General features: G+C 46.5%; 1 pseudogene; it reads left to right on the top strand.

Moving 5' to 3' along the window:
- LOC143783233 (uncharacterized) overlaps positions 1-17,240 on the top strand; it is a 151,757-nt pseudogene extending 134,517 nt beyond the window's left edge.
- The last annotated feature ends 3,786 nt before the right edge of the window (positions 17,241-21,026 follow it).

Here is a 21,026-nt window from a genome sequence, read left to right as displayed (position 1 = left end):
TCGCGGCAGGCGGCAACCAATCAGAAAAGTGCCGCGCACCACGAAGGCATATATCTTTGTCCACCCTGAGCGGGTGTAGGACGCTGGTGACGTCACTTATCTCCGGACATTATCTCCGGACAAAGCCACGGAAGTTGGCACAAATTGCCGGAAGTAGTATTCTAGGCAATTATATATTAGATTTTAATGTTATCAGTGTTTACCTTTGAACGTTTATATTGTATTGTCCTGTCACCAGCCATGTGTACGATTATCGGCCGAAAGCCTCTCTGGAACCAATAATCACCCCATGTAAAGGTATCTTTATAAGTTAAAGATTCAGAATACTATGACTTTTATCATATCCTGAACAGTCAAGTTTTTTTATGAACCGTTAAGGTTTTCTGGTTGAAGTAAAAAAAAACTCTGAGTGTTTACAGTTTGAAACCATAAAATGTTGAAAAATTATGTCATTCTTGAGTATATCACTCAATGGTGCTCATAAACGTGTCAAATTTGATCTATAATATACTTTAATATACGTTACTTTAATCTTTAATATACTTAAGAACAGGGCCCCAGACATCACACAGGGGGTCTGAAACACCGCACAGTGGTCCAAAATATCGCTGTGCTCTGCCTGGGGCCCCATATGCTGCCTGGGGCCCCTGTGCTCTGCCTGGGGCCCCATATGCTGCCTGGGGCCCCTGTGCTCTGCCTGGGGCCCCATATGCTGCCTGGGGCCCCTGTGCTCTGCCTGGGGCCCCTGTGCTCTGCCTGGGGCCCCTGTGCTCTGCCTGGGGCCCCTGTGCTCTGCCTGGGGCCCTGTGCTCTGCCTGGGGCCACTGTGCTCTGCCTGGGGCCACTGTGCTCTGCCTGGGGCCCCATGTTCTGCCTGGGGCCACTGTGCTCTGCCTGGGGCCCCATAAGCTGCCTGGGGCCCCTGTGCTCTGCCTGGGACCACTGTGCTCTGCCTGGGGCCCCATTTGCTGCCTGGGGCCCCTGTGCTCTGCCTGGGGCCACTGTGCTCTGCCTGGGGCCACTGTGCTCTGCCTGGGGCCCCATATGCTGCCTGGGGCCACTGTGCTCTGCCTGGGGCCCCATATGCTGCCTGGGGCCCCTGTGCTCTGCCTGGGGCCCCATATGCTGCCTGGGGCCCCTGTGCTCTGCCTGGGGCCCCTGTGCTCTGCCTGGGGCCCCATGTTCTGCCTGGGGCCCCTGTGCTCTGCCTGGGGCCACTGTGCTCTGCCTGGGGCCCCATATGCTGCCTGGGGCCCCTGTGCTCTGCCTGGGGCCCCTGTGCTTTGCCTGGGGCCCCATGTTCTGCCTGGGGCCCCTGTGCTCTGCCTGGGGCCACTGTGCTCTGCCTGGGGCCCCATATGCTGCCTGGGGCCCCTGTGCTCTGCCTGGGGCCCCATAGGCTGCCTGGGGCCCCTGTGCTCTGCCTGGGGCCCCATAGGCTGCCTGGGGCCCCTGTGCTCTGCCTGGGACCACTGTGCTCTGCCTGGGGCCCCATATGCTGCCTGGGGCCCCTGTGCTCTGCCTGGGGCCCCATATGCTGCCTGGGGCCACTGTGCTCTGCCTGGGGCCCCATATGCTGCCTGGGGCCCCTGTGCTCTGCCTGGGTGTAGGACACTGGTGACGTCACTTATCTCCGGACATTAGCTCCGGACATTAGCTCCGGACATTAGCTCCGGACAAAGCCACGGAAGTTGGCACAAATTGCAGGAAGTAGTATTCTAGGCAATTATATATTAGATGGGCATTTCCTGAAGGAAATACATGGTGCTTGAACAGCGCTACCAGCTTTACAGCAGCACTTTTCACACACGGGACTGGGGGGCGCGCTTACTTTTGCACCCGGGGCAGGGGGCGCGCTTACTTTTGCACCCGGGGGCGCACTTACTTTTGCACCCGGAGGCGCACTTACTTTTGCACCCGGGGGCGCACTTACTTTTGCACCCGGGGGCGCACTTACTTTTGCACCCGGGGGCGCACTTACTTTTGCACCCGGGGGCGCACTTACTTTTGCACCCGGGGGCGCACTTACTTTTGCACCCGGGGGCGCACTTACTTTTGCACCCGGGGGCGCACTTACTTTTGGGGCCGCACTTACTTTTGGTGGGCGGGGCTCCTCGGCCTCCGATTTGGTTGGTGGGGCCCCTCGTCCTCCGATTTGGTGGGTGGGGACCCTCGGCCTCCGATTTGGTGGGCGGGGACCGGCCTCCGATTTGGTGGGCGGGGACCCTCGGCCTCCGATTTGGTGGGCGGGGACCCTCGACCTCCGATTTGGTGGGCGGGGACCCTCGGCCTCCGCTTTGGTGGGTGGGGCCCCTCGGCCTCCGCTTTGGTGGGCGGGGTCCCTCTGCCTCCGATTTGGTGGGCGGGGACCCTCGGCCTCCGATTTGGTGGGCGGGGACCCTCGGCCTCCGATTTGGTGGGCGGGGCCCCTCGGCCTCCGATGTGGTGGTCGGGGCCCCTCGGCCTCCGCTTTGGTGGGTGGGGCCGGGCCCCTCGGCCTCCGCTTTGGTGGGCGGGGCCGCTCGGCCTTCGATTTGGTGGGCGGGGCTCCTCGGCCTCCGATTTGGTTGGCGGGGCCCCTCGGCCTCCGATTTGGTTGGCGGGGCCCCTCGGCCTCCGATTTGGTGGGCGGGGACTCTCGGCCTCCGATTTGGTGGGCGGGGACCCTCGGCCTCCGATTTGGTGGGCGGGGACCCTCGGCCTCCGATTTGGTGGGCAGGGACCCTCGGCCTCCGATTTGGTGGTCGGGGACCCTCGGCCTCCGCTTTGGTGGGCGGGGACCCTCGGCCTCCGATTTGGTGGGCGGGGTCCCTCAGCCTCCGATTTGGTGTGCGGGGACCCTCGGCCTCCGCTTTGGTGGGCGGGGCCCCTCGGCCTTCGATTTGGTGGGCGGGGCCCCTCGGCCTCCGATTTGGTTGGTGTGGACCCTCGGCCTCCGATTTGGTGGGCGGGGACCCTCGGCCTCCGATTTGGTGGGCGGGGACCCTCGGCCTCCGATTTGGTGGGCGGGGCCCATCGGCCTCCGATTTGGTGGGCGGGGCCCATCGGCCTCCGATTTGGTGGGCGGGGACCCTCGGCCTCCGATTTGGTGGGCGGGGCCCCTCAGCCTCCGATTTGGTGGGCGGGGACTCTCGGCCTCCAATTTGGTGGGCGGGGACCCTCGGCCTCCGATTTGGTGGGCGGGGACCCTCGGCCTCCGATTTGGTGGGCAGGGACCCTCGGCCTCCGATTTGGTGGTCGGGGACCCTCGGCCTCCGCTTTGGTGGGCGGGGCCCCTCGGCCTCCGATTTGGTGGGCGGGGTCCCTCTGCCTCCGATTTGGTGTGCGGGGACCCTCGGCCTCCGCTTTCGTGGGCGGGGCCCCTCGACCTTCGATTTGGTGGGCGGGGCTCCTCGGCCTCCGATTTGGTTGGTGGGGCCCCTCGGCCTCCGATTTGGTGGGCGGGGACCCTCGGCCTCCGATTTGGTGGGCGGGGACCCTCGGCCTCCGATTTGGTGGGCGGGGACCCTCGGCCTCCGCTTTGGTGGGTGGGGCCCGTCGGCCTCCGATTTGGTGGACGGGGCCCCTCGGCCTCCGATTTGGATGGTGTGGACCCTCGGCCTCCGATTTGGTGGGCGGGGACCCTCGGCCTCCGATTTGGTGGGCGGGGCTCCTCGGCCTCCGATTTGGTTGGCGGGGCCCCTCTGCCTCCGATTTGGTGTGTGCTCTGCCTGGGGCCATTGTGCTCTGCCTGGGGCCACTGTGCTCTGCCTGGGGCCCCTGTGCTCTGCCTGGGGCCCCATATGCTGCCTGGGGCCCCTGTGCTCTGCCTGGGGCCCCATGTTCTGCCTGGGGCCCCTGTGCTCTGCCTGGGGCCACTGTGCTCTGCCTGGGTGTAGGACACTGGTGACGTCACTTATCTCCGGACATTAGCTCCGGACATTAGCTCCGGACATTAGCTCCGGACAATAGCTCCGGACAATAGCTCCGGACAAAGCCACGGAAGTTGGCACAAATTGCAGGAAGTAGTATTCTAGGCAATTATATATTAGATAGGCTTACGTTTGGGTGCACAAACACGTGATGATGCACATAACTATGCATGAAGGCACTTTATAATATATATGATTGGTTTAGATATGTACTGTGTAACACATGCACTTTATCATTCACAAATGGTTGTAATTAAGGACTGTTATGGTTTTAAGACTATATATATATGCAGTGAAATGTTGTACCCACTGCTTGAGAAAGGCTCATTCAGAGCCGAAACGTCGTACAGACATGTGGGCCTGATTAAACTCTGCACAGTTTGAAAGAAAAAATGGAGTGCTGCCTTCTTCTTTTTTGAATCTATGGACTTTGGATAACCGGTGGACGGGTTACCTGGAGGCTTTGCACCCAGAGATAAGTGAAAGTTGTGCTGTTCCCCTTTTTTTCTAATATTATCATGTGAGTAGCCATAAAGCCTAAAGTACACAGATGCCATCCGTGTGCTGTACATGTTTTTCCTGGTCCCATAGACTTGTATTGGCCTTTGTCATCCGTTCTGTTGGAAAAATAAACAGACATGTCTCTGTGTGTTTTGACACACGGTGCATGTAAAAACACGGACATGTACATAACAGCATAGATTATAATGGATATGTGTGGCATCAGTGAAAAAAAATGGATACACATGAAACACAGACATGTGAAGGAGGCCTTAGACCACATTGGTTGCAGGATAAATAATTAATATTTTTCTATGTGGTTTTAAAAGGTACGTTAGCTATAGCTAACATAAGTTTTTTTTTAACCCCTTTCTGCCATCGGACGTACTATCTCCTCCATGTGACCTGGGACTTAATTCCCATGAATGGGATAGTACGTCATACGCGATCAGCCGCGCTCACGGGGTTGGGTGTGGCCGCTCGCTGACAGGTATCAGCTGATTATCACAGCTGACACCCGGCACTATGTGCCAGGAGCAGTCACGGACTGCTCCCGCCACTTTAACCCCCAGAACACAGCAATCAAACAAGATCGCAGCGTTCTGGTGGCATAGGGAAGCTCCCTGCGTGCTTCCCTGAGACCCTCAGAACAACGCGATGTCATCGCGTTGTTCCGATGGTCTTCTGCCTGCAGGACCCTGGACTCAAGATGGCTGCGGGGTCCTTCCGGGTCCTGCAGGGAGGTGGCTTGTCAGTGCCTGCTGAGAGCAGGCCCTAAGAAGCCTCCTACCTACCTGTCAGATCACTGATCTGACACAGTACTCTGCAAAGTGTTAGTTCAGCGATCTGACTTTATACAGTGATTTCCCACCCTGGGACAATGTAAAAAAGTTTAAAAAAAATTAACATGTGTAAAAATATATTTTTTTAATTCCTAAATAAAGAAAAAAAATATATATTTTTTCAAAAAAATAAATTTATGTAAATAAAAAAGAACAATAAAAGAACACATACTTAGTATCGCCACTTCCGTAACGACCCGACCTATAAAACTATCCCACTAGTTAACCCCTTCACTGAAAACCATAAAGAAAAAAAAACGAGACAAAAAACAACGCTTTATCATCATACCGCCTAACAAAAAGTGGAATAACACTCGATCAAAAAGACAGATATAAATAAACATGGTACCACTGAAAACGTCATCTTGTCTTGCAAAAAACGAGCCGCCATACAGTGCCATCAACAAAAAAAAAGAAGTTATAGCTTTCAGAATAAAGCGATGCAAAAATAATAATTTTTTATATAAAATAGTTTTTATTGTATAAAAGCGCCAAAACATAAAAAAATATAAATGAGGTATCGCTGTAATTGTACTGACCCGAAGAATAAAACTGCTTTATCAATTTTACCACACGCGGAACGATATAAATGCCCCACCCAAAAGACGATCATGAATTGCTGGTTTTTGTTCATTCTGCCTCCCAAAAATCGTAATAAAAAGTGATCAAAAAATGTCATGTGCCCAAAAATGGTACCAATAAAAACATCAACTCGTCCCACAAACAACAAGACCTCAAATGACTCTGTGAGCTAAAATATGGAAAAATTATAACTCTCAAAATGTGGTGATGCGAAAACTATTTTTTGCAATAAAAAGCGTCTTTTAGTGTGTGACAGCTGCCAAAAACCCGCTATAAAAACCCACTATAAATAGTAAGTCAAACCCCCCTTCATCACCTCTTTAGTTAGGGAAAAATAATAAAATAAAAAAACTTATTTATTTCTATTTTCTCATTAAGGTTAGGGTTAGGCCTAAAGTTAGGGTTGGGGCACAACTAAAGTTAGGGATAGGGTTGGGGCTAAAGTTGGGGTAAGAGTTGGGGCTAGAGATGAGGTTAGGGTTTGGATTACGTTTACAGTTGGGATTAGGGTTGGAATTAGCATTAGGGGAATGTCAGGGTTAGGGGTGTGGTTAGGGTTATGGTTAGGTTTGGGATTAGGGTTAGGGATGTGTTGGGGTTAGGGGTGTGTTGGGGTTAGGGTTAGGGTTGGGATTAGGGTTAGGGGTGTGTTGGGTTTAGGGGTGTGTTTGGGTTAGGGGTCTGGTTGGGATCAGGGTTAGGGGTGTGTTCGGGTTAGGGTTGGAGTTAGAATTGGGGGGGTTCCACTGTTTAGGCACATCAGGGGCTCTCCAAACGCGACATGACATCCAATCTCAATTACAGCCAATACTGCGTTAAAAAAGTAAAACAGTGCTCCTTCCCTTCCGAGCTCTGCTTTGCGCCCAAACAGTGGTTAACATCCACATTTGCGGTATCAGCGTACTCAGGACAAATTGGACAACAACCTTTGTGGTCCATTTTCTCCTGTTACCCTTGGGAAAATACAAAACTTGGGGCTAAAAAATAATTTTTGTGGAAAAAAAATATTTTTGATTTTCACGGCTTTGCATTATAAACTGTAGTGAAAAACTTGGGGTTCAAAGTTCTCACAACACATCTAGATAAGTTCTTTGGGGGGTCTAGTTTCCAATATGGGGTCACTTATGGACGGTTTCTACTGTTTAGGTACATCAGGGGCTCTGCAAACTTGACACCCGCAGACCATTCCATCTACAGTAAGTCTGCATTCCAAAACGGCGCTCTTTCCCTTCCGAGCTCTGCCATGCGCCCAAACATTGGTTCCCTCCACATATGGGGTATCAGCATACTCACGACAAATTGGACAACAACTTTTTCCTGTTACCCTTGGAAAAATAAAAAATTGTGGGCAAAATAAATCATTTTTGTGAAAAAAATATGATTTTTATTTTTACATCTCTACATTATAAACTTCTGTGAAGCACTTGGGGGTTCAAAGTGCTCACCACACATCTAAATAAGTTCCTTAGGGGGTCAACTTTCCCAAATGGTGTCACTTGTGGGGGATTTCCACTGCTTAGGCACATCAGGGGCTCTCCAAACGCGACGTGGCGTCCTATCTCAATTCCAGTCAATTTTGCATTGAAAAGTCAAATGGCGCTCCTTCCCTTCCGAGCTCTGCCATTTGCCAAACAGAGGTTTACCCCCACATATGGGGTATCAGCGTACTCAGGACAAATTGCTCAACAACTTTCAGGGTCCCATTTCTCCTGCTATCCTTGGGAAAATAAAAAATTGGGGGCAAAAATATCATTTTTGTGAAAAAAATATGATTTTTAATTCTTACGGCTCTACATTATAAACTTCTGTAAAGCATTTGGGGGTTCAAAGTGCTCACCAAAAATCTAGATAAGTACCTTAGGGAGTCTACTTTCCAAAATGGAGTCACTTGTGGGTGGTTTCCCCTGTTTAGGCACATCAGGGGCTCTCCAAACACGACATGGCGTCCTATCTCAATTCCAGCCAATTTTGCATTGAAAAGTCAAACGGCGCTTCTTCCCTTCCAAGCTCTGCCAAGCGCCCAAACAGTGGTGTCCCCCCTCCCCCACACATATGGGGTATCTGCGTACTCAGGACTAATTGTACAACAAATTTTGGGGTCCACTTTCTCCTGTTACACTTGGTAAAATAAAACAAATTGGATCTGAAGTAAAAAAAATTGTGAAAAAAAAAGTTAAATGTTATTTTTTTTTTTAAACATTCCAAAAATTCCTGTGAAGCACCTGAAGGGTTAATAAATGTCTTGAATGTGGTTTTGAGCACATTGAGGGGTGCAGTTTTAGAATAGTGTCACACTTGGTTATTTTCTATCATATAGACCCCTCAAAGTGACTTCAAATGTGATGTGGTCCCTAAAAAAATAATGGTGTTGTAAAAATGAGAAATCGCTGGTCAACTTTTAACCCTTATAACTTCCTAACAAAAAAAAATGTTGGTTCCAAAATTGCGCTGATGTAAAGTAGACATGTGGGAAATGTTACTTATTAAGTATTTTGGGTGACATATCTCTATGATTTAAGGGCATGAAAATTTAAAGTTGGAAAATTGCGACATTTTCAAAATTTTCGCCAACTTTCCATTTTTTCACAAATAAACGCTAGTAATATCGAGGAAATTTTACCACTATCATGAAGTACAATATGTCACAAGAAAACATTGTCAGAATCACTGGGATCCATGCAAGCGTTCCAGAGCTATAACCTCATAAAGGGACAGTGGTCAGAATTGTAAAAATTGGTCCTGTCATTAACATGCAAACCACCCTTGGAGTTTTATGGATCCATTGACTGAGCTTTTTTGGGCCACTGTGATTTGTTTTATGTCTACGAGCATATTGCAAAATTTTCCTGACTGGCCAAAACTCGCATTCGATCGGGTTCAGTAGAGCCCATTTTCAGTCCATGTGCCATCTTTGGGTAAAACGGACCATATATAGACAACACACAGATCAATGGCAGCTTATGTACTAAGAAATGGAACGGAAGCATGCAGAGCAACACGCAGAAATTATGGGTATGACTTGTCTGATTATTTTATCATCTGATACCAGCCTAATGCATTATGAAACTATATATATATATATATATATATATATATATATATATATATAAATATGCATTTGCATTTATCTCTACCAAGGAATCCGACACCCACAGTGCACTGTCAGTGGAGGATGAAAAGTATATGAGACCAAATTGTTGCCTCCTGAATTAAACATTGAGTACTTATTTCGTTTATCTATTGAACTGTAGTGTGATACATTTGGTTAATACTTTTTCACCCGTTTACCCCCGAAGGTGATTTACACATTAATGACTGGGCTACTCCAGTAATAACTCTGGAACGCTTCAACATAACCTGGTCATTCTAAGATTGTTTTTTTCAGGAAAAATTGTTTTTAATTTTTATAAGGGTTAATAGGATTTTTTATTCAAAGCTAAGGCTCATTTTTTTCCTAAGTGCTCCAATACCCTACATGTAATCGGCAATATTTTTCAGGCACAGTGCAAATCTCAGAAGGCAAGGAGCGCCAGATTTTACTGTGATGGTTTGCAGGTGCCATGACAAACTGGGAGGGCCCATGAGGTGCCAGAACAGCAGAACCCCCCATAAGAGACCCATTTTACAAACTACACCTCTCAATTAATTAATCTAAGGGTGCAGTGATCATATTGACACCAAGGATGTGTCACAGAATTTTATACCATTAAGCAGTGAAGACAAAATAACTATTTACCACCAAACTACATTTACTATATTACCACCAAAATTTTATTTTAGACCCAGATTTTACATTTTCACACAAGAAGTGGATAAAAATGGCACCATAATTTGTCCCACAATTTCTACTAAATGTAGGAATACCCCATATGTGGCTGTACAGTACTACTTAGCCAGATGGAGAGACTCAGGTGGAAAGGAGCTCTATTTGCCTCCTGCAGGGCAGACTTTCATAGAACAGTATGTGGACTCCATATACAGAGCCTCCAAGTGACCCCATTTTGGAAATTATACCCCTTTGGGAATTTATCTACAGGTGTAGTGCCGATTTTGAATCCATGGGTATTTTCCAGAAACAAGCCGCAATGAATGTTGCCAAGTGAAAATTGCAAACTGCCGTTGTAGTGACTAGTACGTTGCGGTCACCAGTCCGAGCTTTCATTCACCCCCCACATGCGATCACTGGCTTGCTCTTGTTATCTGCACCTCAAAAACATTTCTAGAATTCGACCTTTTCTTACTTTCGACTCTGCAAAAACTCTTACTGTTTCTCTTATTCATTCATTCATAGTCATTCATTGTAATTCTCTACTAATCGGTCTCCCTCTTACCAAATTCTCCCCTCTCCAATGTGTCTTGAATGCTACAGCCAGGATCGTATTCCTCACCAATCGTTATTCTGATGCCTCTACCTTGTGCCAGTCATTACACTGGTTACCCATCCACCCCAGAATCCAAACTTATTACCCTCACCCACAAAGCACTCCACGGATCAGCACCACCCTGCATCTCCTCCCTCGTCTCAGCCTACCACCCTACTCGTGCCCTCCATTGTGCTAATGACCTGAGGTTAACATCCTCAATAATCAGAATCTCCCACTGCCGTCTCCAAGACTTTTCACGTGCTGCGCCAATTCTTTGGAATGCACTACCCAGGTTAATACGATTAATCACCAATCCCCACAGTTTTAAATGTGCCCTAAAAATGCATTTGTTCAGACTCGCCTACCGCCTCAACACATTAATCTAACTATCCCTGTGTTGCCCATTCAAAATTTTTACCATAACCAGGTTCCTCACATCATGTTCTCACATGCTTTATGCATTTAAGGGTATGTGTCCACGTTCAGGAAACGCTGCGTTTTTGACGCAGCATTGATCAGCATGCATAAAAAACGCAGCGTCCAGATGTTACAGCATAGTGGAGGGGATTTCATGAAATCCTGTCTCCACTATGCAGTAAAAGACGAATGGGCACACCCGAGAAAACTCACATGCGGCGCGTCTTTTAAGAATGCAGCATGTCCTTACATAGCAGAAAAAACTCAAGGACAACGCAGGTGACCTGCCAGTGACCTCAGGTGCAGATTTGGTCAGGATTTTACCTGCATAAAATCCTGACCAAATCCTGAAGCAATCCTGAACGTGGACACATACCCTAAGGGTATGTTTCCACGTTCAGGAAACGCTGCGTTTTTGACGCTGCGTTTTTCCGCAGCGTCAAAAATGCAGCGTCCAGATGTTACAGCATAGTGGAGGGGATTTCATGAAATCCTGACTCCACTATGCGTTAAAAAACGCATGCGTTTTTGCAGCGAAAACGCACATGCGGTGCGTTTTTTCAAAACGCAGCATGTTGCTACTATGAGCAAAACACGCAGGTACACCGCAGGTGACCTGCCAGTGACCTCAGGTGCAGTTTTGGTCAGGATTTTACCTGCATAAAATCCTGACCAATTCCTGAAGCAATCCTGAACGTGGACACATACCCTAAGGGTATGTTTCCACGGTCAGTAAACGCTGCTTGTTTGACGCTGCAGCGTCAAACAAGCAGCGTCCAGATGTTCCAGCATAGTGGAGGGGATTTTATGAAATCCCGTCTCCACTATGCGTGGAAACCCGCTCGCGGCGGCCCTGCGACTCCGGACATGCTGCGCGTCTTTTCAGAACGCAGCATGTCCGTACACCTTGCGGGGACGCAGCATCCCCGCAAGGCATATCACAGGGCCCTATGGCGAGGGGTGCGATGATCCCGGATTTGTACTGTACACATCCGGCACCATCGCGTCCCATTAAGGGGGCGGGGCTTAGCGCCGAGCGGCTTCGCCGCTGTGGCGATCCCGCCGGCGAAACGGACCGTGGAGACGTACCCTAATAGTCCTCTGTGTCTGTACTATTACATACTTAGGCCAATAACCGGTTCATTCAGCATTACATGAACACCCGATTATTACACTATGGCTGGTCCGAACAACGAAAGCAATTCTTACCATCCACCTTTCGTGTCTCCCCTTTTTCCTCATAGATTGTAAGCTTGGGAGAACGGTCCTCTTTCCTCTTGGTATCTGTTTTGATCTATGTGATTATTCTTATGCTGTAATGTCTATTGTCTGTACAAGTTCCCTCTAAAATGTAAAGTGCTGTGGAATATGTTGGGCTATAGAATTGAAATTAGTATTACTATTATTAATCTGTTTTTCTCTACATTCCGCCATTTGCATTATAATGAATAGGGAAGTAAAAACAGACAAGTCACAAATGTTGGTCTACTGAAAATTTAAATCACACAGCTTTTGATTGTGAGAATTAGGGTATGTGTCCACGTTCAGGATTGCATCAGGATTTGGTCAGGATTTTTCATCAGTATTTGTAAGCCAAAACCAGGAGTGGAACAATTAGAGGAAAAGTATAATAGAAACATATGCTCCACTTTTGCATTTATCACCCACTCCTGGTTTTGGCTTACAAATACTGATGTAAAATACTGACCAAATCCTGATGCAATCCTGAACGTGGACACATACCCTTATGAAGAACTTTACACGAAGCATGACATCCAGAGATTTGCTTCTATTTTTCTTAGTGTTTTACTTTGTGGTGTTTATGCTGGGTATAGCTGAATGGGTATAGCTGGAAATTCCTTAGGGGTTGCCATTTAAGAATATTATAATAAAATGAAAACCAAGTCTGATGTCTACCTGTTGAACCTAGCGGTGGCAGATTTGCTGTTGCTCTTCACCCTTCCCTTCTGGGCCGTTGATGCTTCCATTGGTTGGCAGTTTGGACTTGCAATGTGCAAGAAAACCTCTGCTTTGTACACAGTAAACTTCAGCTCAGTTATGCAGTTTCTGACTTGCATTAGTTTGGACCGGTACTTTGCAGTGCTTAGAGTATCAACAAATAAAAATTTTAAGAGAAGATGCTTAGCAATTTGCCTTTTTGTTTGGATCAATTCAGCATTGCTGAGCATCCCCGACTTACAATTCAGTGACGTAAAGGAACACAATGGGAAGCATGCCTGCCTACCAACATATTCTAAAAAGTCATTAACCCCTTCACGCCGCAGCCCTTTTTCGTTTTTGAATTTTCATTTTTCGCTCCCCTCCTTCCCAGAGCAGAAACTTATTTATTTTTCCGTCAATATGGCCACGTGAGGGCTTGTTTTTTGCAGGACGAGTTGTACTTTTGAATGAAACCATTGGTTTTACCATGTCTTGTACTAGAAAATGGGAAAAAAATTCCAAGTGTGGTGAAATTGCAAAAAAGTTAAATCCCACACTTGTTTTTGATTGGCTTTTTTGCTAGTTTCACTAAATGCTAAAACTGACCAGTTATTATGATTGTCCAGGTCCTTATGAGTTTATAGACACCAAACATGTCTAGGTTATTTGTTATCTAAGTGGTGAAAAAAATTCCAAACTTTGCTAAAAAAAAAAAAAATTGCGCAAATTTTCCGATACCTGTAGCGTCTCCATTTTTCGGGATCTCGGGTCGGGTGAGGGCTTATTTTTTATGTGGCGAGCTGATGTTTTTAATGATACCATTTTGGTGCAGATATGTTCTTTTGATCGCCCGTTATTGCATTTTAATGCAATGTTGCAGCGACCAAAAAAAACTTAATTCTGGTGTTTTGAATTTTTTTCTCGCTACGACGTTTAGCGATCAGGTTAATCCTTTTTTTTTTGCTAGATCGGGCGATTCTCAACTCGGCGATATCAAATATGTGTATGTTCGATTTTTTTTTTTTTTTGTCTCAGTGCTGAAGCCCACATCAAAGGGGGAGACACGACATGCGCCGTACTAGTACAGCGCATGTTGTAAAGGGGTTCAGGTCACTGCCTTTATTCAGATCCTGGAAACCATCTGCTGCTCTGTAATCCCTTTCATCCTCATGCAGTTCTGGGTAAGTAGAGTGCAACTTTTTTTTGTTCATTGTATGTGGAGATCGCTGCTCCTAGTATGCTCCTGTTCACACTTGCTTGGCAGTGCCAGTCAGTATTCTGCCATTTGTATATTAGCTCTCTGACCGAGCACTCCGCCCTCCAGCTTGTGTGATTTTAATTGCATCAGGGTCCTACCTACCCATAAATTCAGGCTTTGAAGAGAGGTATTCAAATCTACCCAGAAAACCAGGCTTCAGTCTTAGGCCGGCGTCACACTGGCGAGTTTTACGGACGTAAGAGCGCAGAAACTACGTCTGTAAAACTCGCATTACATACGGCACAATTATTCTCAATGGGGCTGCTCCTATTAGCCGTATATTACGGTTCAGTATTATACGGCTTTCTACGGCCGTACAAAATCGCAGCATGCTGCGTTTGTCAGCGTATTGCACAAAAAAATCGCTAATGAAAGTCTATGGGGGCAAGAAAAATACGGATTCCACACGGACCTGCAGTGTGACTTGCGAGAAATACGCAGCGGTGTTAGTGAAAAGTCGGTAATTCAATTGCCGGCTTTTCATTTCTCCTGCACAAACCCGACAGGATATGAGACATGGATTACATACAGTAAACCATCTCATATCCCCTTTTTTTTTTGCATATTCCACACTACTAATGTTAGTAGTGTGTATGTGCAAAATTTCAGCGCTGTAGCTGCTGAAATAAAGGGTTAAATTGCGGAAAAAATTGGCGTGGGCTCCCGCGCAATTTTCTCCGCCAGAATGGTAAAGCCAGTGACTGAGGGCAGATATTAATAGCCTGGAGAGGGTCCATGGTTATTGGCCCCCCCCGCGTGGCTAAAAACATCTGCCCCCAGCCACCCCAGAAAAGGCACATCTGGAAGATGCGCCTATTCTGGCACTTGGCCACTCTCTTCCCACTCCCTGTAGCGGTGGGATATGGGGTAATGAAGGGTTAATGCCACCTTGCTATTGGAAGGTGACATTAAGCCAGATTAATAATGGAGAGGCGTCAATTATGACACCTATCCATTATCAATCCAATTGTATGAAAGGGTTAAAAAACACACACACACATGATTTAAAAGTAGTTTAATGCAATAAACACAGCGGTTGTTGTAATAATTTATTGTTCTCTCAATCCATCAGGAACACCCTCGCTTGGAAAAATAATAAACGCACAAGATGCATACCTTCTGGTGAACCGTCTCGTCCCACGAAGTAATCCATCTGAAGGGGTTAACTAATATTACAGGCAGGAGCCCTGCTAATGCACTCGCTCGTGCCTGTAATCCCCGGCGAATGAATGAAATGTAGGTCATTGACCTACATTTCCTTCAGTCGCGGTGATGCGCCCCCTGGTGGATGTCCTCATATGACCTGGAGCGTGGGAAAAAGTTCCCAGGCTGCAGTTCATGAGAACATCCACCAGAGGGCGCATCACCGCAACTCAATGTAAGTATAGATCACTGCTTTCCTTTCAGCACCCGGGGATTACAGGCACGAGCGAGTGGTTTATCGCAGCTCTGCCTGTAATATTAGTAATAAAGGGTAATAATGGGGTGGTGGGGAGAAAGTAATAATGGAAGTGGTGAAAAAAGCAATCATGGGGTGGGGTAGAGTGCAATAATGGGATGTGAGGGGAGGAAGACAATGAGGGGTGTGGGGGATTGGGATGGGAGGAAGGGGGATTTATAATGGATTTAGGAACGGGAAGGTGGAAGTAGACATTATTGTTGATTATTATGTCTAACACACCCTTAGTATAAAGTGCACTCACTTATGTATAGCACAGCCCCTTAGTGTGTATGTGTGTATATATATATATATATACTAAAGTCCAAAAAGCTGAAAAATAGCGGCACTACCCCAATCGGGTCAACATCGCACATTTAACCACTGCGGGAACAACGATGGCTTCTGTGCTGCAAAACACCATGTAACTGCGGGGTGCTCCTTCCAGAAAAACAGTCTTTTAAATACAAAAAATGTCCATAAGAAATAATGAGGGCACTCACCGCCTGCGATAGAAAATGGTTCCTTTATTGAAGATAAAACATCCAGATAACGGTCATGGCCGGGGGAGAGGCAACTCGTGCGAGCAGGGGTGGACTACGGCCGTTTCGCGCTGTCTTGCGCTTCTACGGGTCGAATTGTGGCAGGTAACTGACAGCGGATATAGTGTGCCGGCCGGACACACCCCGTCAGTCCAATACCTCCCACAACCAAAGAGATACACATATGGATTTGTATAAAAACAATTAAAATCAATCACGGAGTACAAATGAAACAATAAGCAGATAATCCTGAATGGGAAAACGTTAAACATACATCATATTGTAGCAAATTCGTGCTCATTACATGAAAGCGACATAACACCGGCAGAATGAATGAAAGCCGCAACTGTGGACTTCAGAAAATGGAATTAAACCTCCCGCTTCTACAACGGTCATGCGCACTGGACTGTATCAATAGGTATTCTTACGCCGCCTACAGGAATATCGACATATCTACCCTGTCGTTGAAACCAAGTGGACCCATAGCATTGCTGCGCAAGATCCACCTGGCCTCACACCTCAGAAGGAGATTGTCCAGATCGCCACCTTGTACCGGTAGTGTTATCTTCTCGACACCTGCGAAGGTAAGACAGTCCGTAAGGCCTCCGTGTACTTCTCTCACATGTGCAATAAGACGTGGTACTCCTTTTCCGGACACCACCGTTCTGCAATGTTCCTTGAAACGAATGTAAAGCGGACGAATAGTTTTGCCGATGTAAAAGTACTTACACGGGCAGAACAAGACATAGACAACATGATCTGTTTTGCAGGTTATAAAATCATTAACTACATATGAGACAGATCCTATATGAAGGAGACGGTCTGTCAGATGCTGTGGACAAACCGAACAATGCCCACACTTAAAATTACCTTTAGGGGTCATATTTTGTAGCCAATTTGTGTTCGATTTCGTCACACGATTCCTAACTAGTCTGTCCCGCAATCTGACACTCCTCCTATTCGCTATTATGGGACCTCTCAATGCTACCTCTGTCAGTTCTTTGTCCTTTTCCAAAAGGTGCCAATTCTTTTTAATGGCCAATCTGATCTGTTGGTCCATACTACCATATTTAAAACAAAAATTAAATCTTTTAGACTTTCCCTGTTTTTGACCAGATTTATTTTTAGTCAATGGGGTCAACCTTTCATCTTTGGCCCTACTCAGGGCCGATGCTAGCAATCCCTCTGGATACCCTCTATCTTCAAACCTCTTTTTCATTTCAATTGCCTGGCGACAGAAACCTTCCTCAGTATTGTTAACCCTACTGGTTCTTAGAAACTGGCTGTAAGGTACAGCCCGTTTGGTGTGTGGCGGGTGATAGCTGTTAAAATGCATAAGTGTATTAGCTGCAATTGGTTTTCTAAACAGGGAGGTGCATACCTTGTTATCTTTAATCTCAACCAGTACGTCCAGAAATTCAAGACGAAGGCCCCCAAACAGTGAAGTAAAGGTCATATTCATGTCATTGCTCAGATTCAGGTACCTCACAAACGCCTGAAAGGTTTGTTCGGTACCGTCCCAGATTATTACTATGTCATCAACATACCTGCGGAAAAACTTAATATGCCGCAAAAAAACATTACTTTCAGAGTAGACATATTTCTCCTCAAAAAAACCAAGGAACAAATTCGCAAAAGTACATGCTGCCGGGGTCCCCATCGCGGTACCTTCCTTCTGTAAGTACCAATCATCCAAAAATGTGAAAACGTTATGGGTCAATACAAATTCCAAACCCTCACAAATAAAACTAATAAATTTGTCACTCTTATCTGTCGTACCCAAAATAGTTTTAATTGTCTCCACTCCCATGGACTGTGGAATCCTGGTATACAGGCTTTCCACGTCAATCGACGCCAGCGAAAAACCTTCCTGCCAGATAAAATCTTGTATACTTTTTAAGAAAGAGTTGGTGTCCTTCAGGTATGAAGGAACACTTTGAAGCATGGGGCGTAATAACCAATCGATGTACTGGGATAGGGGCTCAGTGAGCGACCCTATCCCAGACACGATGGGGCGACCAGGGGGACAAGTGACAGATTTATGTACCTTAGGGATGTGGTACCAATGAGGTTTCGTGGGGAACCCCGGCAACAGCTTTTCAGCCTTCTTCTGCGAAATTGTTCCTTGTTCAACATGTTTTCTGAGTAGAGACCTTAATTGACCTCTATACTTCTGTAAAGGGTTTCCAGGGAGTAATTTATACACAGTCACATCTGACAGTTGTCTTCTAGCCTCACTAATATAGTAATCTTTAGAAAGTAAGACAATCTTGCCTCCCTTGTCAGCTGCTCTGACTACAGTATCTTCCCAAGATCTGATCTCTTGTAGTGCTTTTTCTTCTTTTTTCGTGATGTTATTGGTAGCTTTATGATATACCAAAGCCTCTACGTCTTTCAAGACTTGTACTTCGAACAGATCAATTAAATTACCTGGGGACACAACAGGCATGAATCTCGAAGGGACGCCCCCTCTAAAGGGTGCTCCCACACTAGTTTCACCATTCTGGTCTCTACTCGGCTCTTCTACCAATCCTAACAACAATTCCGCATCCTCTTTTACATCAGCTAAAGCTCCTGTTCCTGCCATAAACCCCAGTGGGCCAATCCTGCATGGGATGTCACCTTCCATGATGTCACCAGTAACGCTTTTATTCACAAACTTTTTAAAAAGATGAATTTTTCTAACAGATTTAAATAAATCAATCCTGAACTCTGTGAGGTCAAATTCTTCTGGGATACTATAATTCAAACCCTTAGATAGCAAATTTAAATGATCGGGTGTCAATACATGGCTAGTCAGATTAATAACTGTTTCTTCTGTTCCAACGGTTAATACTTCTTTGTCCAGGCCACGTGTCTCCGTTTCCGCTGTTTCCTTTGCTCTCCTCCATTGTCTTTTTCTTCCGCCCCTCCGGGTTTTAGCCCTAAAGGGGTCGACGCTCCTGTAGCTTCCATATCTGTGGTAGGGAGAATCTCAAGAGAACCAGTCAACGCACTTGCACTGTCACTGAGGCTAGATTCCGACTCAGTGGTGAGATAATCTCTATTGCGGTTCCTGTTGTTCGGACCTAATTTCCTTTTCCAATGCGACGTATTTCTATTCCTGCCACTGTATCCGTTTGAAACATTCCATGAGAAAATTCTGCCAGTATCGAAGTCAGCCTTGTCGCGTATGTACTTATCTCTCTTTCTCTGTTTAGTATTAGCCTGAATAGGTATGAGTCTGCTTTCCAATTTCTTTTGGCAGACACTCCACTGGCTTTCATAAAACCTTGTTCGCAGTTCTTCCTGTGTTTTATTCAGATCAGCACTTACGGTCTCATAATTTTTTAAATTGGTTTTTAAGACCAGCGACAATAAATCCTGAGAACACTTTAACATAATACTTTCCCATTCGGAGCGGAATGCCGCATCCTCGTTGTGCTGCGAAATCTGCTTCCAGACTCTGAGTCCCCGCGGAACTCTTCCACTGTCACAATAGGACTTAAGAGATTTGTTGGTCCAAAATAATTTTATCTCTCTTTCTGCCAAATTATTCATTTTGTACTCTAACGCCTTTGTACTCAAAGAGCGTATCTCATCCACCTGCTCGCACTCCTTGAAGTAATTGTCCACATCCACCCGGCCAGCCTGCAATCCTGCTCTGGGAACAACAGCTGTGAGTTCCATCTGTTCCATACTTAAACACACTCGTAATGACAGTGCAACAAAGTCCGTATATGCAGGGTGTGCTCAGCTCAAGTAAGTATAACAACTAAAGTCCAAAAAGCTGAAAAATAGCGGCACTACCCCAATCGGGTCAACATCGCACATTTAACCACTGCGGGAACAACGATGGCTTCTGTGCTGCAAAACACCATGTAACTGCGGGGTGCTCCTTCCAGAAAAACAGTCTTTTAAATACAAAAAATGTCCATAAGAAATAATGAGGGCACTCACCGCCTGCGATAGAAAATGGTTCCTTTATTGAAGATAAAACATCCAGATAACGGTCATGGCCGGGGGAGAGGCAACTCGTGCGAGCAGGGGTGGACTACGGCCGTTTCGCGCTGTCTTGCGCTTCTACGGGTCGAATTGTGGCAGGTAACTGACAGCGGATATAGTGTGCCGGCCGGACACACCCCGTCAGTCCAATACCTCCCACAACCAAAGAGATACACATATGGATTTGTATAAAAACAATTAAAATCAATCACGGAGTACAAATGAAACAATAAGCAGATAATCCTGAATGGGAAAACGTTAAACATACATCATATTGTAGCAAATTCGTGCTCATTACATGAAAGCGACATAACACCGGCAGAATGAATGAAAGCCGCAACTGTGGACTTCAGAAAATGGAATTAAACCTCCCGCTTCTACAACGGTCATGCGCACTGGACTGTATCAATAGGTATTCTTACGCCGCCTACAGGAATATCGACATATCTACCCTGTCGTTGAAACCAAGTGGACCCATAGCATTGCTGCGCAAGATCCACCTGGCCTCACACCTCAGAAGGAGATTGTCCAGATCGCCACCTTGTACCGGTAGTGTTATCTTCTCGACACCTGCGAAGGTAAGACAGTCCGTAAGGCCTCCGTGTACTTCTCTCACATGTGCAATAAGACGTGGTACTCCTTTTCCGGACACCACCGTTCTGCAATGTTCCTTGAAACGAATGTAAAGCGGACGAATAGTTTTGCCGATGTAAAAGTACTTACACGGGCAGAACAAGACATAGACAACATGATCTGTTTTGCAGGTTATAAAATCATTAACTACATATGAGACAGATCCTATATGAAGGAGACGGTCTGTCAGATGCTGTGGACAAACCGAACAATGCCCACACTTAAAATTACCTTTAGGGGTCATATTTTGTAGCCAATTTGTGTTCGATTTCGTCACACGATTCCTAACTAGTCTGTCCCGCAATCTGACACTCCTCCTATTCGCTATTATGGGACCTCTCAATGCTACCTCTGTCAGTTCTTTGTCCTTTTCCAAAAGGTGCCAATTCTTTTTAATGGCCAATCTGATCTGTTGGTCCATACTACCATATTTAAAACAAAAATTAAATCTTTTAGACTTTCCCTGTTTTTGACCAGATTTATTTTTAGTCAATGGGGTCAACCTTTCATCTTTGGCCCTACTCAGGGAGCTGGAGCGTGGGAAAAAGTTCCCAGGCTGCAGTTCATGAGAACATCCACCAGAGGGCGCATCACCGCAACTCAATGTAAGTAT

Source organism: Ranitomeya variabilis, chromosome 6 (genome assembly GCF_051348905.1).
Source record: "Ranitomeya variabilis isolate aRanVar5 chromosome 6, aRanVar5.hap1, whole genome shotgun sequence".
Lineage (NCBI taxonomy): Eukaryota > Metazoa > Chordata > Amphibia > Anura > Dendrobatidae > Ranitomeya > Ranitomeya variabilis.
This window is presented reverse-complemented; position numbering and strand designations above follow the sequence as displayed.